General features: G+C 42.7%; 5 non-coding genes across 5 annotated transcripts; all 5 read right to left on the bottom strand.

The window, feature by feature from the left end:
- Positions 1 to 1,813: 1,813 nt before the first annotated feature.
- TRNAL-UAG (transfer RNA leucine (anticodon UAG)) lies at positions 1,814 to 1,895 on the bottom strand. Its single transcript has one exon. It is a non-coding gene; the product is annotated as a tRNA-Leu (tRNA).
- Positions 1,896 to 6,017: 4,122 nt separating this feature from the next.
- TRNAL-UAG (transfer RNA leucine (anticodon UAG)) lies at positions 6,018 to 6,099 on the bottom strand. Its single transcript has one exon. It is a non-coding gene; the product is annotated as a tRNA-Leu (tRNA).
- A 4,120-nt stretch (positions 6,100 to 10,219) lies between these two features.
- TRNAL-UAG (transfer RNA leucine (anticodon UAG)) lies at positions 10,220 to 10,301 on the bottom strand. The gene has a single exon. It is a non-coding gene; the product is annotated as a tRNA-Leu (tRNA).
- A 4,122-nt stretch (positions 10,302 to 14,423) lies between these two features.
- On the bottom strand, positions 14,424 to 14,505 carry TRNAL-UAG (transfer RNA leucine (anticodon UAG)). Its single transcript has one exon. It is a non-coding gene; the product is annotated as a tRNA-Leu (tRNA).
- A 4,120-nt stretch (positions 14,506 to 18,625) lies between these two features.
- TRNAL-UAG (transfer RNA leucine (anticodon UAG)) lies at positions 18,626 to 18,707 on the bottom strand. The gene has a single exon. It is a non-coding gene; the product is annotated as a tRNA-Leu (tRNA).
- Between the last annotated feature and the right edge of the window lie 2,969 nt (positions 18,708 to 21,676).

Genomic DNA, 21,676 nt, shown 5'->3' on the forward strand with positions numbered 1-21,676 from the left:
TTTGCAACATCCTAGGGATTCTAGAGGTACCCAGACTTTGTGGGTTCCCCTGAAGGAGACCAAGAAATTAGCCAAAATACAGTAAAAATGTATTTTTAAAAAAATAAATGGAAAAAAGGGCTGGAGAAGAAGGCTTGTGGTTTTTGTCCCTGAAATTGGCATCCACAAAGGGTTTGCAGTGCTAAAATCACCAGCATCCCAGCTTTCAGGGACAGGCAGACTTGAATCAGAAAACCCAATTTTTCAACTCAATTTTGGCATTTTACTGGGACATACCCCATTTTTACGATTTTGTGTGCTTTTAGCCTCCTTCCAGTCAGTGACAGAAATGGGTGTGAAACCAATGCTGGATCCCAGTAACCTAAACATTTGTGAAAAGAAGACAACATTCTGAATTCAGCAATGGGTAACTTGTGTAGATCTTACAACGGTTTCCTACAGAAAATAACAACTGAACTAAAAAAAAATATTGAAATTGAGGTGAAAAAAACAGCCATTTTTCTCTACGTTTTACTCTGTAACTTTTTTCTGCAATGTCAGAATTTTGAAAGCAATATACCGTTACGTCTGCTGGACTCTTCTGGTTGCGGGGATATATTGGGCTTGTAGGTTCATCAAGAACCCTAGGTATCCAGAGAAAATAAATGAGCTGCACCTTGCAGTGGGTTTTCTTTCTATACCGGGTATACAGCAATTAATTTGCCGAAGTATAAAGAGTGAAAAATAGGTATCAAGAAAACCTTTCTATTTCCAAAATGGGCACAAGATAAGGTGTTGAGGAGCAGTGGTTATTTGCACATCTCTGAATTCTGGGGTGCCCACACTAGCATGCGAATTAAAGGGCATTTCTCATGTAGACGTCTTTTTTACACACTGTCTTATATTTGGAAGGAAAAAATGTAGATAAAGACAAGGGGCAGTAACACTTGTTTTGCTATTCTATGTTTCCTCAAGTCTCCCGATAAAAATGGTACCGCACTTGTGTGGGTAGGCCTACCGCCCGCGACAGGAAGTGCCCCAAAACACAACGTGGACACATACAATTTTCCCAAGGAAAACCAAAACCTAGGTAAAAGACATTGTCATTTGCAACGCCAATAGCTCTAACTCTCCCAAATGTGAGACCTTTCACATTGCAAATGCTTGTTTTTTTGTGCAGACAAGTATTCGTGGAGCCTGCTTTGGTTCTTAAGACCTCAGACCTAAAGCAAAGCTTAGACAGAAACATAGCAATGTGCCCTTTGCACACAGTTAGAGATACAACTACATGGAGTTATATATAGGTGTGCACGGCCATTGTGCACAATTCTGTTGTGATATAAAGTTTCGGTATGGGTTATTGAGAGCTCGTAGTTATGGCCGAGTGGCTAAGGTGATGAGCTTGAAATTCATTGGGGGTTCCTTGCGCAGGTTCGAATCCTGCCGAGTACGTCACTTGTTTATTTTAAACCTGATATTTAAAATAACTGTGAAGAACACATTTACCAACTTTATTTGGGAAGATAGATAATTTGCTTTAAATCTTTATTTAACAGAGGTTCGATTTTATTTTGCAGAGAGAAGAGCGGGGTGACCGCGTGGGGAGAACAAATTATTTGTTAAACCTTCCATTTGAAGGTGATCTAAGCAGAATGAAGGAAAACAACAGCAGCGCCCATCAGCCGATTTCTTGGGAGTCCACGGTTTAGGAGTTTACTTAGAAGGAGACTGTAAAAGAGTTTTAAAATTAGGGACCTATTGGTAGAGTCACTGTGCATGCAAATTGAAGGGGCAGGAGGGAGATGCGTCATTAAGATCTGTTAAAATCCATCTCTGGCAGCGATGGGATTCGAACCCACGCCTCCAAAGAGACTGGAGCCTAAATCCAGCGCCTTAGACCGCTCGGCCACGCTACCTTCAGTTTTCTGAGTGTCTGTGCACTTCATGAGCACCGAAACCCTGCGTCTTGGCACTCAGTGTGGAAAGTCGAGTCGATAAACCGTTTAAAGGACATGATTACAATGTCGGGAGGGTGATGTGGTAATTGAAGGTTATCTCTCTTACTCAGTCACTGCACAAGTCTTCTCCCACCTGCTCGGACCTAGTGCAATCACCTTAAAAGACAACACTCTCCGAGCAATGACTTCCAACCAAGGTATAAGCACCTGCTCTACATAGGCAATGTGACTCCATCATTTTCTAATGAAACAAGTGTTCATACTGGTGGGCTCATTTCTTAGGGTGGGATCTAATGAATGAGCAGTTCATTCAAAAATAACCGAGGAGTTGCACGTATTCATTACATAAGCGCTATTGCCGCACCCAGTCTCCCCAACATACTGTTTAGCTTTCCAGTGACGTCATGTCTTGTGTGGCCTATTCACATTCCGCTGTTAATATTTTTTAGCCAACAGAATTCCACACTTCCCGGTCTTTGAGCTCACATTGAAAAGGCACAAGTCCCAAAATGCAACCTGGTGCTGTTTAAAACTCCAGCACTGGTGGGCGGTGCCCCAGGTGACATGGGGCCCACCTGGATGCTCTGACTGCCTTTCACGTGACAGTCACAGACACACACAGGACAGAGGTTCAAAAGCTATTCTGAAAGAAGTAAGCACAACAGGCCCACGTGAAACTAAACTTTTTAAATAGATGATTTTTGTTTCTATTGACCGGGTTCTCACTCGTTCTGCGCGCCAAGTCAAATGTAAATGAGCCTCGCAATAAAAATGCACAGAGGATGGTAAAATTCACTTCACTCTGCGCTCGTTGATGCTGAGAGCATGGTTGTCAGCCCGCACGCTTGTTATTTTGATGTGGAATTACTTGATTGCTTTGTGATAATTTTCATTACTCCGAATTGGAAGCTCCCCTACCCCAGTAATAACGTTTGAGGTATTACCTCCCTACCACACCAACAAGGCCACCCTCTGACCAAGTCCTTTGCCTCTCTTCAGAACTACCATAAGGCCCTCCATGCACTAGGAACTTTTTGCTTGACGACCATGTAAGCGTCCTTGGAATATTGATATTTAGAAGTAACAATGTTTGTTTATTTTAACTAACTGACCTTTTTAGGGTCTCGCTTGATAGACTCTGTAGTATTCAGTAAAGGGCTTGGAGCCCGCATGTCTCTCACCATTTTTTTATTTATGTGGCACTCTTCTTTACAGTTTCCTAATTCATCAAGGCATGTCTTGCATAATTTCCGTTCCTCTCTGTAGAGCAGCGACCAAGCGTTGATTGATTCAGCTTAATCAGTGCCTGACCGCTGCTCCCCACCTGATCAAGGTACTATTTTTTCCTTTTACCTTCTAGTGCCCTGCAAACAGAAGGCTTGTGACTGGCAAAAACATGACCAGCAGGTCAACCAAAACTGTTAAGTTTTAAATTTAAATCGAACTTTCTTTTATTTTGCCAAATCGTCTTTTCCCACGTTCCACGCATGTTTTCTTTTGTTTTTGTTCGTGGGCGCTCTTCTCAAAAGATGACGATTAGCTTGTTTAAAATATTGCAAAACAACAGTGTTTCTTTATTATGTGTAAATTCTGAAATTATGCTTTGACACATAATCCTGCGGAATACTTCAATCCACCCCACTCCAATCTGCCCCACTACAATCCACCCCCATCCAGACCACTTCACCCACACTAATCCACCTCACTCCAGTCCAAATCACTCACCCGAATCCAATCCACTCTAACTCATCCCACTCCAACCCTCTCCAGCCACCCCTATCAAATCTGTCTCACTCCAATTTGCCCCACTCTAATAAAAAACAATCTGCACCACTCCAAAACAATCTGTCCTACTCCGATCCAAAACAATCTGACCCACTCCAATCTGCCCGACTCCACTTCAAAACAATCTCCCCTACTCCAATTCAAAACAATCTACCCCACTGCAATCTTCTGCACTCCAATCCAAAACAAACTACCACACTGCAATGTAAAAAAATCTGCCATACTGCAATCGAAAACAATCTGTCACACCCCAGGCAGTGGTGGCTGGTGCACTTTGAAAGGAGGGGGTGGGAGGGAACAATAGTTCATCTGAAGCTAAGTGAAGAAATTGGAATAAAATAGTGCATTTTAACCCCTTCGCTGCCAGGCCTTTTCCCCCTCAGGTGCCAGGCATTTTTGTTGGCTATTTGGGGCAGGACGCGCTTAGGCCATCATACATTTTTGTCCACATAAGCTACCCACGCCAAATTTGTGTCCTTTTTTTTGCAACATCCTAGGGATTCTAGAGGTACCCAGACTTTGTGGGTTCCCCTGAAGGAGACCAAGAAATTAGCCAAAATACAGTAAAAATTTATTTTTTTAAAAATAAATGGAAAAAAGGGCTGGAGAAGAAGGCTTGTGGTTTTTGTCCCTGAAATTGGCATCCACAAAGGGTTTGCAGTGCTAAAATCACCAGCTTCCCAGCTTTCAGGGACAGGCAGACTTGAATCAGAAAACCCAATTTTTCAACTCAATTTTGGCATTTTACTGGGACATACCCCATTTTTACGATTTTGTGTGCTTTTAGCCTCCTTCCAGTCAGTGACAGAAATGGGTGTGAAACCAATGCTGGATCCCAGTAACCTAAACATTTGTGAAAAGAAGACAACATTCTGAATTCAGCAATGGGTAACTTGTGTAGATCTTACAAGGGTTTCCTACAGAAAATAACAACTGAACTAAAAAAAAATATTGAAATTGAGGTGAAAAAAACAGCCATTTTTCTCTACGTTTTACTCTGTAACTTTTTTCTGCAATGTCAGAATTTTGAAAGCAATATACTGTTACGTCTGCTGGACTCTTCTGGTTGCGGGGATATATTGGGCTTGTAGGTTCATCAAGAACCCTAGGTATCCAGAGAAAATAAATGAGCTGCACCTTGCAGTGGGTTTTCTTTCTATACCGGGTATACAGCAATTAATTTGCCGAAGTATAAAGAGTGAAAAATAGGTATCAAGAAAACCTTTCTATTTCCAAAATGGGCACAAGATAAGGTGTTGAGGAGCAGTGGTTATTTGCACATCTCTGAATTCTGGGGTGCCCACACTAGCATGCGAATTAAAGGGCATTTCTCATGTAGACGTCTTTTTTACACACTGTCTTATATTTGGAAGGAAAAAATGTAGATAAAGACAAGGGGCAGTATCACTTGTTTTGCTATTCTATGTTTCCTCAAGTCTCCCGATAAAAATGGTACCGCACTTGTGTGGGTAGGCCTAGCGCCTGCGACAGGAAGTGCCCCAAAACACAACGTGGACACATACAATTTTCCCAAGGAAAACCAAAACCTATGTAAAAGACATTGTCATTTGCAACGCCAATAGCTCTAACTCTCCCAAATGTGAGACCTTTCGCATTGCAAATGCTTGTTTTTTTGTGCAGACAAGTATTCGTGGAGCCTGCTTTGGTTCTTAAGACCTCAGACCTAAAGCAAAGCTTAGACAGAAACATAGCAATGTGCCCTTTGCACACAGTTAGAGATACAACTACATGGAGTTATATATAGGTGTGCACGGCCATTGTGCACAATTCTGTTGTGATATAAAGTTTCGGTATGGGTTATTGAGAGTTCGTAGTTATGGCCGAGTGGCTACGGTGATGAGCTTGAAATTCATTGGGGGTTCCTTGCGCAGGTTCGAATCCTGCCGAGTACGTCACTTGTTTATTTTAAACCTGATATTTAAAATAACTGTGAAGAACGCATTTACCAACTTTATTTGGGAAGATAGATAATTTGCTTTAAATCTTTATTTAACAGAGGTTCGATTTTATTTTGCAGAGAGAAGAGCGGGGTGACCGCGTGGGGAGAACAAATTATTTGTTAAACCTTCCATTTGAAGGTGATCTAAGCAGAATGAAGGAAAACAACAGCAGCGCCCATCAGCCGATTTCTTGGGAGTCCACGGTTTAGGAGTTTACTTAGAAGGAGACTGCAAAAGAGTTTTAAAATTAGGGACCTATTGGTAGAGTCACTGTGCATGCAAATTGAAGGGGCAGGAGGGAGATGCGTCATTAAGATCTGTTAAAATCCATCTCTGGCAGCGGTGGGATTCGAACCCACGCCTCCAAAGAGACTGGAGCCTAAATCCAGCGCCTTAGACCGCTCGGCCACGCTACCTTCAGTTTTCTGTGTGTCTGTGCACTTCATGAGCACCGAAACCCTGCGTCTTGGCACTCAGTGTGGAAAGTCGAGTCGATAAACCGTTTAAAGGACATGATTACAATGTCGGGAGGGTGATGTGGTAATTGAAGGTTATCTCTCTTACTCAGTCACTGCACAAGTCTTCTCCCACCTGCTCGGACCTAGTGCAATCACCTTAAAAGACAACACTCTCCGAGCAATGACTTCCAACCAAGGTATAAGCACCTGCTCTACATAGGCAATGTGACTCCATCATTTTCTAATGAAACAAGTGTTTATACTGGTGGGGTCATTTCTTTGGGTGGGATCTAATGAATGAGCAGTTCATTCAAAAATAACCGAGGAGTTGCACGTATTCATGACATTAGCCCTATTGCCGCACCCAGTATCCCCAACATACTGTTTAGCTTTCCAGTGACGTCATGTCTTGTGTGGCCTATTCACATTCCGCTGTTAATATTTTTTAGCCAACAGAATTCCACACTTCCCGGTCTTTGAGCTCACATTGAAAAGGCACAAGTCCCAAAATGCAACCGGGTGCTGTTTAAAACTCCAGCACTGGTGGGCGGTGCCCCAGGTGACATGGGGCCCACCTGGATGCTCTGACTGCCTTTCACGTGACAGTCACAGACACACACAGGACAGAGGTTCAAAAGCTATTCTGAAAGAAGTAAGCACAACAGGCCCACGTGAAACTAAACTTTTTAAATAGATGATTTTTGTTTCTATTGACCGGGTTCTCACTCGTTCTGCGCGCCAAGTCAAATGTAAATGAGCCTCGCAATAAAAATGCACAGAGGATGGTAAAATTCACTTCACTCTGCGCTCGTTGATGCTGAGAGCATGGTTGTCAGCCCGCACGCTTGTTATTTTGATGTGGAATTACTTGATTGCTTTGTGATAATTTTCATTACTCCGAATTGGAAGCTCCCCTACCCCAGTAATAACGTTTGAGGTATTACCTCCCTACCACACCAACAAGGCCACCCTCTGACCAAGTCCTTTGCCTCTCTTCAGAACTACCATAAGGCCCTCCATGCACTAGGAACTTTTTGCTTGACGACCATGTAGGCGTCCTTGGAATATTGATATTTAGAAGTAACAATGTTTGTTTATTTTAACTTACTGACCTTTTTAGGGTCTCGCTTGATAGACTCTGTAGTATTCAGTAAAGTGCTTGGAGCCCGCATGTCTCTCACCATTTTTTTATTTATGTGGCACTCTTCTTTACAGTTTCTTAATTCATCAAGGCATGTCTTGCATCATTTCCGTTCCTCTCTGTAGAGCAGCGACCAAGCGTTGATTGATTCAGCTTAATCAGTGCCTGACCGCTGCTCCCCACCTGATCAAGGTACTATTTTTTCCTTTTACCTTCTAGTGCCCTGCAAACAGAAGGCTTGTGACTGGCAAAAACATGACCAGCAGGTCAACCAAAACTGTTAAGTTTTAAATTTAAATCGAACTTTCTTTTATTTTGCCAAATCGTCTTTTCCCACGTTCCACGCATGTTTTCTTTTGTTTTTGTTCGTGGGCGCTCTTCTCAAAAGATGACGATTAGCTTGTTTAAGATATTGCAAAACAACAGTGTTTCTTTATTATGTGTAAATTCTGAAATTATGCTTTGACACATAATCCTGCGGAATACTTCAATCCACCCCACTCCAATCTGCCCCACTACAATCCACCCCCATCCAGACCACTTCACCCACACTAATCCACCTCACTCCAGTCCAAATCACTCACCCGAATCCAATCCACTCTAACTCATCCCACTCCAACCCTCTCCAGCCACCCCTATCAAATCTGTCTCACTCCAATTTGCCCCACTCTAATAAAAAACAATCTGCACCACTCCAAAACAATCTGTCCTACTCCGATCCAAAACAATCTGACCCACTCCAATCTGCCCGACTCCACTTCAAAACAATCTCCCCTACTCCAATTCAAAACAATCTACCCCACTGCAATCTTCTGCACTCCAATCCAAAACAAACTACCACACTGCAATCCAAAACAATCTGCCATACTGCAATCGAAAACAATCTGTCCCACCCCAGGCAATGGTGGCTGGTGCACTTTGAAAGGAGGGGGTGGGAGGGAACAATAGTTAATCTGAAGCTAAGTGAAGAAATTGGAATAAAATAGTGCATTTTAACCCCTTCGCTGCCAGGCCTTTTCCCCCTCAGGTGCCAGGCATTTTTTTGGCTATTTGGGGCAGGACGCGCTTAGGCCATCATACATTTTTGTCCACATAAGCTACCCACGCCAAATTTGTGTCCTTTTTTTGCAACATCCTAGGGATTCTAGAGGTACCCAGACTTTGTGGGTTCCCCTGAAGGAGACCAAGAAATTAGCCAAAATACAGTAAAAATGTATTTTTAAAAAAATAAATGGAAAAAAGGGCTGGAGAAGAAGGCTTGTGGTTTTTGTCCCTGAAATTGGCATCCACAAAGGGTTTGCAGTGCTAAAATCACCAGCATCCCAGCTTTCAGGGACAGGCAGACTTGAATCAGAAAACCCAATTTTTCAACTCAATTTTGGCATTTTACTGGGACATACCCCATTTTTACGATTTTGTGTGCTTTTAGCCTCCTTCCAGTCAGTGACAGAAATGGGTGTGAAACCAATGCTGGATCCCAGTAACCTAAACATTTGTGAAAAGAAGACAACATTCTGAATTCAGCAATGGGTAACTTGTGTAGATCTTACAACGGTTTCCTACAGAAAATAACAACTGAACTAAAAAAAAATATTGAAATTGAGGTGAAAAAAACAGCCATTTTTCTCTACGTTTTACTCTGTAACTTTTTTCTGCAATGTCAGAATTTTGAAAGCAATATACCGTTACGTCTGCTGGACTCTTCTGGTTGCGGGGATATATTGGGCTTGTAGGTTCATCAAGAACCCTAGGTATCCAGAGAAAATAAATGAGCTGCACCTTGCAGTGGGTTTTCTTTCTATACCGGGTATACAGCAATTAATTTGCCGAAGTATAAAGAGTGAAAAATAGGTATCAAGAAAACCTTTCTATTTCCAAAATGGGCACAAGATAAGGTGTTGAGGAGCAGTGGTTATTTGCACATCTCTGAATTCTGGGGTGCCCACACTAGCATGCGAATTAAAGGGCATTTCTCATGTAGACGTCTTTTTTACACACTGTCTTATATTTGGAAGGAAAAAATGTAGATAAAGACAAGGGGCAGTAACACTTGTTTTGCTATTCTATGTTTCCTCAAGTCTCCCGATAAAAATGGTACCGCACTTGTGTGGGTAGGCCTACCGCCCGCGACAGGAAGTGCCCCAAAACACAACGTGGACACATACAATTTTCCCAAGGAAAACCAAAACCTAGGTAAAAGACATTGTCATTTGCAACGCCAATAGCTCTAACTCTCCCAAATGTGAGACCTTTCACATTGCAAATGCTTGTTTTTTTGTGCAGACAAGTATTCGTGGAGCCTGCTTTGGTTCTTAAGACCTCAGACCTAAAGCAAAGCTTAGACAGAAACATAGCAATGTGCCCTTTGCACACAGTTAGAGATACATCTACATGGAGTTATATATAGGTGTGCACGGCCATTGTGCACAATTCTGTTGTGATATAAAGTTTCGGTATGGGTTATTGAGAGCTCGTAGTTATGGCCGAGTGGCTAAGGTGATGAGCTTGAAATTCATTGGGGGTTCCTTGCGCAGGTTCGAATCCTGCCGAGTACGTCACTTGTTTATTTTAAACCTGATATTTAAAATAACTGTGAAGAACACATTTACCAACTTTATTTGGGAAGATAGATAATTTGCTTTAAATCTTTATTTAACAGAGGTTCGATTTTATTTTGCAGAGAGAAGAGCGGGGTGACCGCGTGGGGAGAACAAATTATTTGTTAAACCTTCCATTTGAAGGTGATCTAAGCAGAATGAAGGAAAACAACAGCAGCGCCCATCAGCCGATTTCTTGGGAGTCCACGGTTTAGGAGTTTACTTAGAAGGAGACTGTAAAAGAGTTTTAAAATTAGGGACCTATTGGTAGAGTCACTGTGCATGCAAATTGAAGGGGCAGGAGGGAGATGCGTCATTAAGATCTGTTAAAATCCATCTCTGGCAGCGGTGGGATTCGAACCCACGCCTCCAAAGAGACTGGAGCCTAAATCCAGCGCCTTAGACCGCTCGGCCACGCTACCTTCAGCTTTCTGTGTGTCTGTGCACTTCATGAGCACCGAAACCCTGCGTCTTGGCACTCAGTGTGGAAAGTCGAGTCGATAAACCGTTTAAAGGACATGATTACAATGTCGGGAGTATGATGTGGTAATTGAAGGTTATCTCTCTTACTCAGTCACTGCACAAGTCTTCTCCCACCTGCTCGGACCTAGTGCAATCACCTTAAAAGACAACACTCTCCGAGCAATGACTTCCAACCAAGGTATAAGCACCTGCTCTACATAGGCAATGTGACTCCATCATTTTCTAATGAAACAAGTGTTCATACTGGTGGGCTCATTTCTTAGGGTGGGATCTAATGAATGAGCAGTTCATTCAAAAATAACCGAGGAGTTGCACGTATTCATTACATCAGCGCTATTGCCGCACCCAGTCTCCCCAACATACTGTTTAGCTTTCCAGTGACGTCATGTCTTGTGTGGCCTATTCACATTCCGCTGTTAATATTTTTTAGCCAACAGAATTCCACACTTCCCGGTCTTTGAGCTCACATTGAAAAGGCACAAGTCCCAAAATGCAACCCGGTGCTGTTTAAAACTCCAGCACTGGTGGGCGGTGCCCCAGGTGACATGGGGCCCACCTGGATGCTCTGACTGCCTTTCACGTGACAGTCACAGACACACACAGGACAGAGGTTCAAAAGCTATTCTGAAAGAAGTAAGCACAACAGGCCCACGTGAAACTAAACTTTTTAAATAGATGATTTTTGTTTCTATTGACCGGGTTCTCACTCGTTCTGCGCGCCAAGTCAAATGTAAATGAGCCTCGCAATAAAAATGCACAGAGGATGGTAAAATTCACTTCACTCTGCGCTCGTTGATGCTGAGAGCATGGTTGTCAGCCCGCACGCTTGTTATTTTGATGTGGAATTACTTGATTGCTTTGTGATAATTTTCATTACTCCGAATTGGAAGCTCCCCTACCCCAGTAATAACGTTTGAGGTATTACCTCCCTACCACACCAACAAGGCCACCCTCTGACCAAGTCCTTTGCCTCTCTTCAGAACTACCATAAGGCCCTCCATGCACTAGGAACTTTTTGCTTGACGACCATGTAAGCGTCCTTGGAATATTGATATTTAGAAGTAACAATGTTTGTTTATTTTAACTAACTGACCTTTTTAGGGTCTCGCTTGATAGACTCTGTAGTATTCAGTAAAGGGCTTGGAGCCCGCATGTCTCTCACCATTTTTTTATTTATGTGGCACTCTTCTTTACAGTTTCCTAATTCATCAAGGCATGTCTTGCATAATTTCCGTTCCTCTCTGTAGAGCAGCGACCAAGCGTTGATTGATTCAGCTTAATCAGTGCCTGACCGCTGCTCCCCACCTGATCAAGGTACTATTTTTTCCTTTTACCTTCTAGTGCCCTGCAAACAGAAGGCTTGTGACTGGCAAAAACATGACCAGCAGGTCAACCAAAACTGTTAAGTTTTAAATTTAAATCGAACTTTCTTTTATTTTGCCAAATCGTCTTTTCCCACGTTCCACGCATGTTTTCTTTTGTTTTTGTTCGTGGGCGCTCTTCTCAAAAGATGACGATTAGCTTGTTTAAAATATTGCAAAACAACAGTGTTTCTTTATTATGTGTAAATTCTGAAATTATGCTTTGACACATAATCCTGCGGTACACTTCAATCCACCCCACTCCAATCTGCCCCACTACAATCCACCCCCATCCAGACCACTTCACCCACACTAATCCACCTCACTCCAGTCCAAATCACTCACCCGAATCCAATCCACTCTAACTCATCCCACTCCAACCCTCTCCAGCCACCCCTATCAAATCTGTCTCACTCCAATTTGCCCCACTCTAATAAAAAACAATCTGCACCACTCCAAAACAATCTGTCCTACTCCGATCCAAAACAATCTGACCCACTCCAATCTGCCCGACTCCACTTCAAAACAATCTCCCCTACTACAATTCAAAACAATCTACCCCACTGCAATCTTCTGCACTCCAATCCAAAACAAACTACCACACTGCAATGTAAAAAAATCTGCCATACTGCAATCGAAAACAATCTGTCACACCCCAGGCAGTGGTGGCTGGTGCACTTTGAAAGGAGGGGGTGGGAGGGAACAATAGTTCATCTGAAGCTAAGTGAAGAAATTGGAATAAAATAGTGCATTTTAACCCCTTCGCTGCCAGGCCTTTTCCCCCTCAGGTGCCAGGCATTTTTGTTGGCTATTTGGGGCAGGACGCGCTTAGGCCATCATACATTTTTGTCCACATAAGCTACCCACGCCAAATTTGCGTCCTTTTTTTTGCAACATCCTAGGGATTCTAGAGGTACCCAGACTTTGTGGGTTCCCCTGAAGGAGACCAAGAAATTAGCCAAAATACAGTAAAAATTTATTTTTTTAAAAATAAATGGAAAAAAGGGCTGGAGAAGAAGGCTTGTGGTTTTTGTCCCTGAAATTGGCATCCACAAAGGGTTTGCAGTGCTAAAATCACCAGCTTCCCAGCTTTCAGGGACAGGCAGACTTGAATCAGAAAACCCAATTTTTCAACTCAATTTTGGCATTTTACTGGGACATACCCCATTTTTACGATTTTGTGTGCTTTTAGCCTCCTTCCAGTCAGTGACAGAAATGGGTGTGAAACCAATGCTGGATCCCAGTAACCTAAACATTTGTGAAAAGAAGACAACATTCTGAATTCAGCAATGGGTAACTTGTGTAGATCTTACAAGGGTTTCCTACAGAAAATAACAACTGAACTAAAAAAAAATATTGAAATTGAGGTGAAAAAAACAGCCATTTTTCTCTACGTTTTACTCTGTAACTTTTTTCTGCAATGTCAGAATTTTGAAAGCAATATACTGTTACGTCTGCTGGACTCTTCTGGTTGCGGGGATATATTGGGCTTGTAGGTTCATCAAGAACCCTAGGTATCCAGAGAAAATAAATGAGCTGCACCTTGCAGTGGGTTTTCTTTCTATACCGGGTATACAGCAATTAATTTGCCAAAGTATAAAGAGTGAAAAATAGGTATCAAGAAAACCTTTCTATTTCCAAAATGGGCACAAGATAAGGTGTTGAGGAGCAGTGGTTATTTGCACATCTCTGAATTCTGGGGTGCCCACACTAGCATGCGAATTAAAGGGCATTTCTCATGTAGACGTCTTTTTTACACACTGTCTTATATTTGGAAGGAAAAAATGTAGATAAAGACAAGGGGCAGTATCACTTGTTTTGCTATTCTATGTTTCCTCAAGTCTCCCGATAAAAATGGTACCGCACTTGTGTGGGTAGGCCTAGCGCCTGCGACAGGAAGTGCCCCAAAACACAACGTGGACACATACAATTTTCCCAAGGAAAACCAAAACCTATGTAAAAGACATTGTCATTTGCAACGCCAATAGCTCTAACTCTCCCAAATGTGAGACCTTTCGCATTGCAAATGCTTGTTTTTTTGTGCAGACAAGTATTCGTGGAGCCTGCTTTGGTTCTTAAGACCTCAGACCTAAAGCAAAGCTTAGACAGAAACATAGCAATGTGCCCTTTGCACACAGTTAGAGATACAACTACATGAAGTTATATATAGGTGTGCACGGCCATTGTGCACAATTCTGTTGTGATATAAAGTTTCGGTATGGGTTATTGAGAGTTCGTAGTTATGGCCGAGTGGCTACGGTGATGAGCTTGAAATTCATTGGGGGTTCCTTGCGCAGGTTCGAATCCTGCCGAGTACGTCACTTGTTTATTTTAAACCTGATATTTAAAATAACTGTGAAGAACACATTTACCAACTTTATTTGGGAAGATAGATAATTTGCTTTAAATCTTTATTTAACAGAGGTTCGATTTTATTTTGCAGACAGAAGAGCGGGGTGACCGCGTGGGGAGAACAAATTATTTGTTAAACCTTCCATTTGAAGGTGATCTAAGCAGAATGAAGGAAAACAACAGCAGCGCCCATCAGCCGATTTCTTGGGAGTCCACGGTTTAGGAGTTTACTTAGAAGGAGACTGCAAAAGAGTTTTAAAATTAGGGACCTATTGGTAGAGTCACTGTGCATGCAAATTGAAGGGGCAGGAGGGAGATGCGTCATTAAGATCTGTTAAAATCCATCTCTGGCAGCGGTGGGATTCGAACCCACGCCTCCAAAGAGACTGGAGCCTAAATCCAGCGCCTTAGACCGCTCGGCCACGCTACCTTCAGTTTTCTGAGTGTCTGTGCACTTCATGAGCACCGAAACCCTGCGTCTTGGCACTCAGTGTGGAAAGTCGAGTCGATAAACCGTTTAAAGGACATGATTACAATGTCGGGAGGGTGATGTGGTAATTGAAGGTTATCTCTCTTACTCAGTCACTGCACAAGTCTTCTCCCACCTGCTCGGACCTAGTGCAATCACCTTAAAAGACAACACTCTCCGAGCAATGACTTCCAACCAAGGTATAAGCACCTGCTCTACATAGGCAATGTGACTCCATCATTTTCTAATGAAACAAGTGTTTATACTGGTGGGGTCATTTCTTTGGGTGGGATCTAATGAATGAGCAGTTCATTCAAAAATAACCGAGGAGTTGCACGTATTCATGACATTAGCCCTATTGCCGCACCCAGTATCCCCAACATACTGTTTAGCTTTCCAGTGACGTCATGTCTTGTGTGGCCTATTCACATTCCGCTGTTAATATTTTTTAGCCAACAGAATTCCACACTTCCCGGTCTTTGAGCTCACATTGAAAAGGCACAAGTCCCAAAATGTAACCGGGTGCTGTTTAAAACTCCAGCACTGGTGGGCGGTGCTCCAGGTGACATGGGGCCCACCTGGATGCTCTGACTGCCTTTCACGTGACAGTCACAGACACACACAGGACAGAGGTTCAAAAGCTATTCTGAAAGAAGTAAGCACAACAGGCCCACGTGAAACTAAACTTTTTAAATAGATGATTTTTGTTTCTATTGACCGGGTTCTCACTCGTTCTGCGCGCCAAGTCAAATGTAAATGAGCCTCGCAATAAAAATGCACAGAGGATGGTAAAATTCACTTCACTCTGCGCTCGTTGATGCTGAGAGCATGGTTGTCAGCCCGCACGCTTGTTATTTTGATGTGGAATTACTTGATTGCTTTGTGATAATTTTCATTACTCCGAATTGGAAGCTCCCCTACCCCAGTAATAACGTTTGAGGTATTACCTCCCTACCACACCAACAAGGCCACCCTCTGACCAAGTCCTTTGCCTCTCTTCAGAACTACCATAAGGCCCTCCATGCACTAGGAACTTTTTGCTTGACGACCATGTAGGCGTCCTTGGAATATTGATATTTAGAAGTAACAATGTTTGTTTATTTTAACTTACTGACCTTTTTAGGGTCTCGCTTGATAGACTCTGTAGTATTCAGTAAAGTGCTTGGAGCCCGCATGTCTCTCACCATTTTTTTATTTATGTGGCACTCTTCTTTACAGTTTCTTAATTCATCAAGGCATGTCTTGCATCATTTCCGTTCCTCTCTGTAGAGCAGCGACCAAGCGTTGATTGATTCAGCTTAATCAGTGCCTGACCGCTGCTCCCCACCTGATCAAGGTACTATTTTTTCCTTTTACCTTCTAGTGCCCTGCAAACAGAAGGCTTGTGACTGGCAAAAACATGACCAGCAGGTCAACCAAAACTGTTAAGTTTTAAATTTAAATCGAACTTTCTTTTATTTTGCCAAATCGTCTTTTCCCACGTTCCACGCATGTTTTCTTTTGTTTTTGTTCGTGGGCGCTCTTCTCAAAAGATGACGATTAGCTTGTTTAAGATATTGCAAAACAACAGTGTTTCTTTATTATGTGTAAATTCTGAAATTATGCTTTGACACATAATCCTGCGGAATACTTCAATCCACCCCACTCCAATCTGCCCCACTACAATCCACCCCCATCCAGACCACTTCACCCACACTAATCCACCTCACTCCAGTCCAAATCACTCACCCGAATCCAATCCACTCTAACTCATCCCACTCCAACCCTCTCCAGCCACCCCTATCAAATCTGTCTCACTCCAATTTGCCCCACTCTAATAAAAAACAATCTGCACCACTCCAAAACAATCTGTCCTACTCCGATCCAAAACAATCTGACCCACTCCAATCTGCCCGACTCCACTTCAAAACAATCTCCCCTACTCCAATTCAAAACAATCTACCCCACTGCAATCTTCTGCACTCCAATCCAAAACAAACTACCACACTGCAATCCAAAACAATCTGCCATACTGCAATCGAAAACAATCTGTCCCACCCCAGGCAATGGTGGCTGGTGCACTTTGAAAGGAGGGGGTGGGAGGGAACAATAGTTAATCTGAAGCTAAGTGAAGAAATTGGAATAAAATAGTGCATTTTAACCCCTTCGCTGCCAGGCCTTTTCCCCCTCAGGTGCCAGGCATTTTTTTGGCTATTTGGGGCAGGACGCGCTTAGGCCATCATACATTTTTGTCCACATAAGCTACCCACGCCAAATTTGTGTCCTTTTTTTGCAACATCCTAGGGATTCTAGAGGTACCCAGACTTTGTGGGTTCCCCTGAAGGAGACCAAGAAATTAGCCAAAATACAGTAAAAATGTATTTTTAAAAAAATAAATGGAAAAAAGGGCTGGAGAAGAAGGCTTGTGGTTTTTGTCCCTGAAATTGGCATCCACAAAGGGTTTGCAGTGCTAAAATCACCAGCATCCCAGCTTTCAGGGACAGGCAGACTTGAATCAGAAAACCCAATTTTTCAACTCAATTTTGGCATTTTACTGGGACATACCCCATTTTTACGATTTTGTGTGCTTTTAGCCTCCTTCCAGTCAGTGACAGAAATGGGTGTGAAACCAATGCTGGATCCCAGTAACCTAAACATTTGTGAAAAGAAGACAACATTCTGAATTCAGCAATGGGTAACTTGTGTAGATCTTACAACGGTTTCCTACAGAAAATAACAACTGAACTAAAAAAAAATATTGAAATTGAGGTGAAAAAAACAGCCATTTTTCTCTACGTTTTACTCTGTAACTTTTTTCTGCAATGTCAGAATTTTGAAAGCAATATACCGTTACGTCTGCTGGACTCTTCTGGTTGCGGGGATATATTGGGCTTGTAGGTTCATCAAGAACCCTAGGTATCCAGAGAAAATAAATGAGCTGCACCTTGCAGTGGGTTTTCTTTCTATACCGGGTATACAGCAATTAATTTGCCGAAGTATAAAGAGTGAAAAATAGGTATCAAGAAAACCTTTCTATTTCCAAAATGGGCACAAGATAAGGTGTTGAGGAGCAGTGGTTATTTGCACATCTCTGAATTCTGGGGTGCCCACACTAGCATGCGAATTAAAGGGCATTTCTCATGTAGACGTCTTTTTTACACACTGTCTTATATTTGGAAGGAAAAAATGTAGATAAAGACAAGGGGCAGTAACACTTGTTTTGCTATTCTATGTTTCCTCAAGTCTCCCGATAAAAATGGTACCGCACTTGTGTGGGTAGGCCTACCGCCCGCGACAGGAAGTGCCCCAAAACACAACGTGGACACATACAATTTTCCCAAGGAAAACCAAAACCTAGGTAAAAGACATTGTCATTTGCAACGCCAATAGCTCTAACTCTCCCAAATGTGAGACCTTTCACATTGCAAATGCTTGTTTTTTTGTGCAGACAAGTATTCGTGGAGCCTGCTTTGGTTCTTAAGACCTCAGACCTAAAGCAAAGCTTAGACAGAAACATAGCAATGTGCCCTTTGCACACAGTTAGAGATACAACTACATGGAGTTATATATAGGTGTGCACGGCCATTGTGCACAATTCTGTTGTGATATAAAGTTTCGGTATGGGTTATTGAGAGCTCGTAGTTATGGCCGAGTGGCTAAGGTGATGAGCTTGAAATTCATTGGGGGTTCCTTGCGCAGGTTCGAATCCTGCCGAGTACGTCACTTGTTTATTTTAAACCTGATATTTAAAATAACTGTGAAGAACACATTTACCAACTTTATTTGGGAAGATAGATAATTTGCTTTAAATCTTTATTTAACAGAGGTTCGATTTTATTTTGCAGAGAGAAGAGCGGGGTGACCGCGTGGGGAGAACAAATTATTTGTTAAACCTTCCATTTGAAGGTGATCTAAGCAGAATGAAGGAAAACAACAGCAGCGCCCATCAGCCGATTTCTTGGGAGTCCACGGTTTAGGAGTTTACTTAGAAGGAGACTGTAAAAGAGTTTTAAAATTAGGGACCTATTGGTAGAGTCACTGTGCATGCAAATTGAAGGGGCAGGAGGGAGATGCGTCATTAAGATCTGTTAAAATCCATCTCTGGCAGCGGTGGGATTCGAACCCACGCCTCCAAAGAGACTGGAGCCTAAATCCAGCGCCTTAGACCGCTCGGCCACGCTACCTTCAGCTTTCTGTGTGTCTGTGCACTTCATGAGCACCGAAACCCTGCGTCTTGGCACTCAGTGTGGAAAGTCGAGTCGATAAACCGTTTAAAGGACATGATTACAATGTCGGGAGTATGATGTGGTAATTGAAGGTTATCTCTCTTACTCAGTCACTGCACAAGTCTTCTCCCACCTGCTCGGACCTAGTGCAATCACCTTAAAAGACAACACTCTCCGAGCAATGACTTCCAACCAAGGTATAAGCACCTGCTCTACATAGGCAATGTGACTCCATCATTTTCTAATGAAACAAGTGTTCATACTGGTGGGCTCATTTCTTAGGGTGGGATCTAATGAATGAGCAGTTCATTCAAAAATAACCGAGGAGTTGCACGTATTCATTACATCAGCGCTATTGCCGCACCCAGTCTCCCCAACATACTGTTTAGCTTTCCAGTGACGTCATGTCTTGTGTGGCCTATTCACATTCCGCTGTTAATATTTTTTAGCCAACAGAATTCCACACTTCCCGGTCTTTGAGCTCACATTGAAAAGGCACAAGTCCCAAAATGCAACCCGGTGCTGTTTAAAACTCCAGCACTGGTGGGCGGTGCCCCAGGTGACATGGGGCCCACCTGGATGCTCTGACTGCCTTTCACGTGACAGTCACAGACACACACAGGACAGAGGTTCAAAAGCTATTCTGAAAGAAGTAAGCACAACAGGCCCACGTGAAACTAAACTTTTTAAATAGATGATTTTTGTTTCTATTGACCGGGTTCTCACTCGTTCTGCGCGCCAAGTCAAATGTAAATGAGCCTCGCAATAAAAATGCACAGAGGATGGTAAAATTCACTTCACTCTGCGCTCGTTGATGCTGAGAGCATGGTTGTCAGCCCGCACGCTTGTTATTTTGATGTGGAATTACTTGATTGCTTTGTGATAATTTTCATTACTCCGAATTGGAAGCTCCCCTACCCCAGTAATAACGTTTGAGGTATTACCTCCCTACCACACCAACAAGGCCACCCTCTGACCAAGTCCTTTGCCTCTCTTCAGAACTACCATAAGGCCCTCCATGCACTAGGAACTTTTTGCTTGACGACCATGTAAGCGTCCTTGGAATATTGATATTTAGAAGTAACAATGTTTGTTTATTTTAACTAACTGACCTTTTTAGGGTCTCGCTTGATAGACTCTGTAGTATTCAGTAAAGGGCTTGGAGCCCGCATGTCTCTCACCATTTTTTTATTTATGTGGCACTCTTCTTTACAGTTTCCTAATTCATCAAGGCATGTCTTGCATAATTTCCGTTCCTCTCTGTAGAGCAGCGACCAAGCGTTGATTGATTCAGCTTAATCAGTGCCTGACCGCTGCTCCCCACCTGATCAAGGTACTATTTTTTCCTTTTACCTTCTAGTGCCCTGCAAACAGAAGGCTTGTGACTGGCAAAAACATGACCAGCAGGTCAACCAAAACTGTTAAGTTTTAAATTTAAATCGAACTTTCTTTTATTTTGCCAAATCGTCTTTTCCCACGTTCCACGCATGTTTTCTTTTGTTTTTGTTCGTGGGCGCTCTTCTCAAAAGATGACGATTAGCTTGTTTAAAATATTGCAAAACAACAGTGTTTCTTTATTATGTGTAAATTCTGAAATTATGCTTTGACACATAATCCTGCGGTACACTTCAATCCACCCCACTCCAATCTGCCCCACTACAATCCACCCCCATCCAGACCACTTCACCCACACTAATCCACCTCACTCCAGTCCAAATCACTCACCCGAATCCAATCCACTCTAACTCATCCCACTCCAACCCTCTCCAGCCACCCCTATCAAATCTGTCTCACTCCAATTTGCCCCACTCTAATAAAAAACAATCTGCACCACTCCAAAACAATCTGTCCTACTCCGATCCAAAACAATCTGACCCACTCCAATCTGCCCGACTCCACTTCAAAACAATCTCCCCTACTACAATTCAAAACAATCTACCCCACTGCAATCTTCTGCACTCCAATCCAAAACAAACTACCACACTGCAATGTAAAAAAATCTGCCATACTGCAATCGAAAACAATCTGTCACACCCCAGGCAGTGGTGGCTGGTGCACTTTGAAAGGAGGGGGTGGGAGGGAACAATAGTTCATCTGAAGCTAAGTGAAGAAATTGGAATAAAATAGTGCATTTTAACCCCTTCGCTGCCAGGCCTTTTCCCCCTCAGGTGCCAGGCATTTTTGTTGGCTATTTGGGGCAGGACGCGCTTAGGCCATCATACATTTTTGTCCACATAAGCTACCCACGCCAAATTTGCGTCCTTTTTTTTGCAACATCCTAGGGATTCTAGAGGTACCCAGACTTTGTGGGTTCCCCTGAAGGAGACCAAGAAATTAGCCAAAATACAGTAAAAATTTATTTTTTTAAAAATAAATGGAAAAAAGGGCTGGAGAAGAAGGCTTGTGGTTTTTGTCCCTGAAATTGGCATCCACAAAGGGTTTGCAGTGCTAAAATCACCAGCTTCCCAGCTTTCAGGGACAGGCAGACTTGAATCAGAAAACCCAATTTTTCAACTCAATTTTGGCATTTTACTGGGACATACCCCATTTTTACGATTTTGTGTGCTTTTAGCCTCCTTCCAGTCAGTGACAGAAATGGGTGTGAAACCAATGCTGGATCCCAGTAACCTAAACATTTGTGAAAAGAAGACAACATTCTGAATTCAGCAATGGGTAACTTGTGTAGATCTTACAAGGGTTTCCTACAGAAAATAACAACTGAACTAAAAAAAAATATTGAAATTGAGGTGAAAAAAACAGCCATTTTTCTCTACGTTTTACTCTGTAACTTTTTTCTGCAATGTCAGAATTTTGAAAGCAATATACTGTTACGTCTGCTGGACTCTTCTGGTTGCGGGGATATATTGGGCTTGTAGGTTCATCAAGAACCCTAGGTATCCAGAGAAAATAAATGAGCTGCACCTTGC

The sequence above is a fragment of the Pleurodeles waltl genome, chromosome 12, assembly GCF_031143425.1.
Source record: "Pleurodeles waltl isolate 20211129_DDA chromosome 12, aPleWal1.hap1.20221129, whole genome shotgun sequence".
Lineage (NCBI taxonomy): Eukaryota > Metazoa > Chordata > Amphibia > Caudata > Salamandridae > Pleurodeles > Pleurodeles waltl.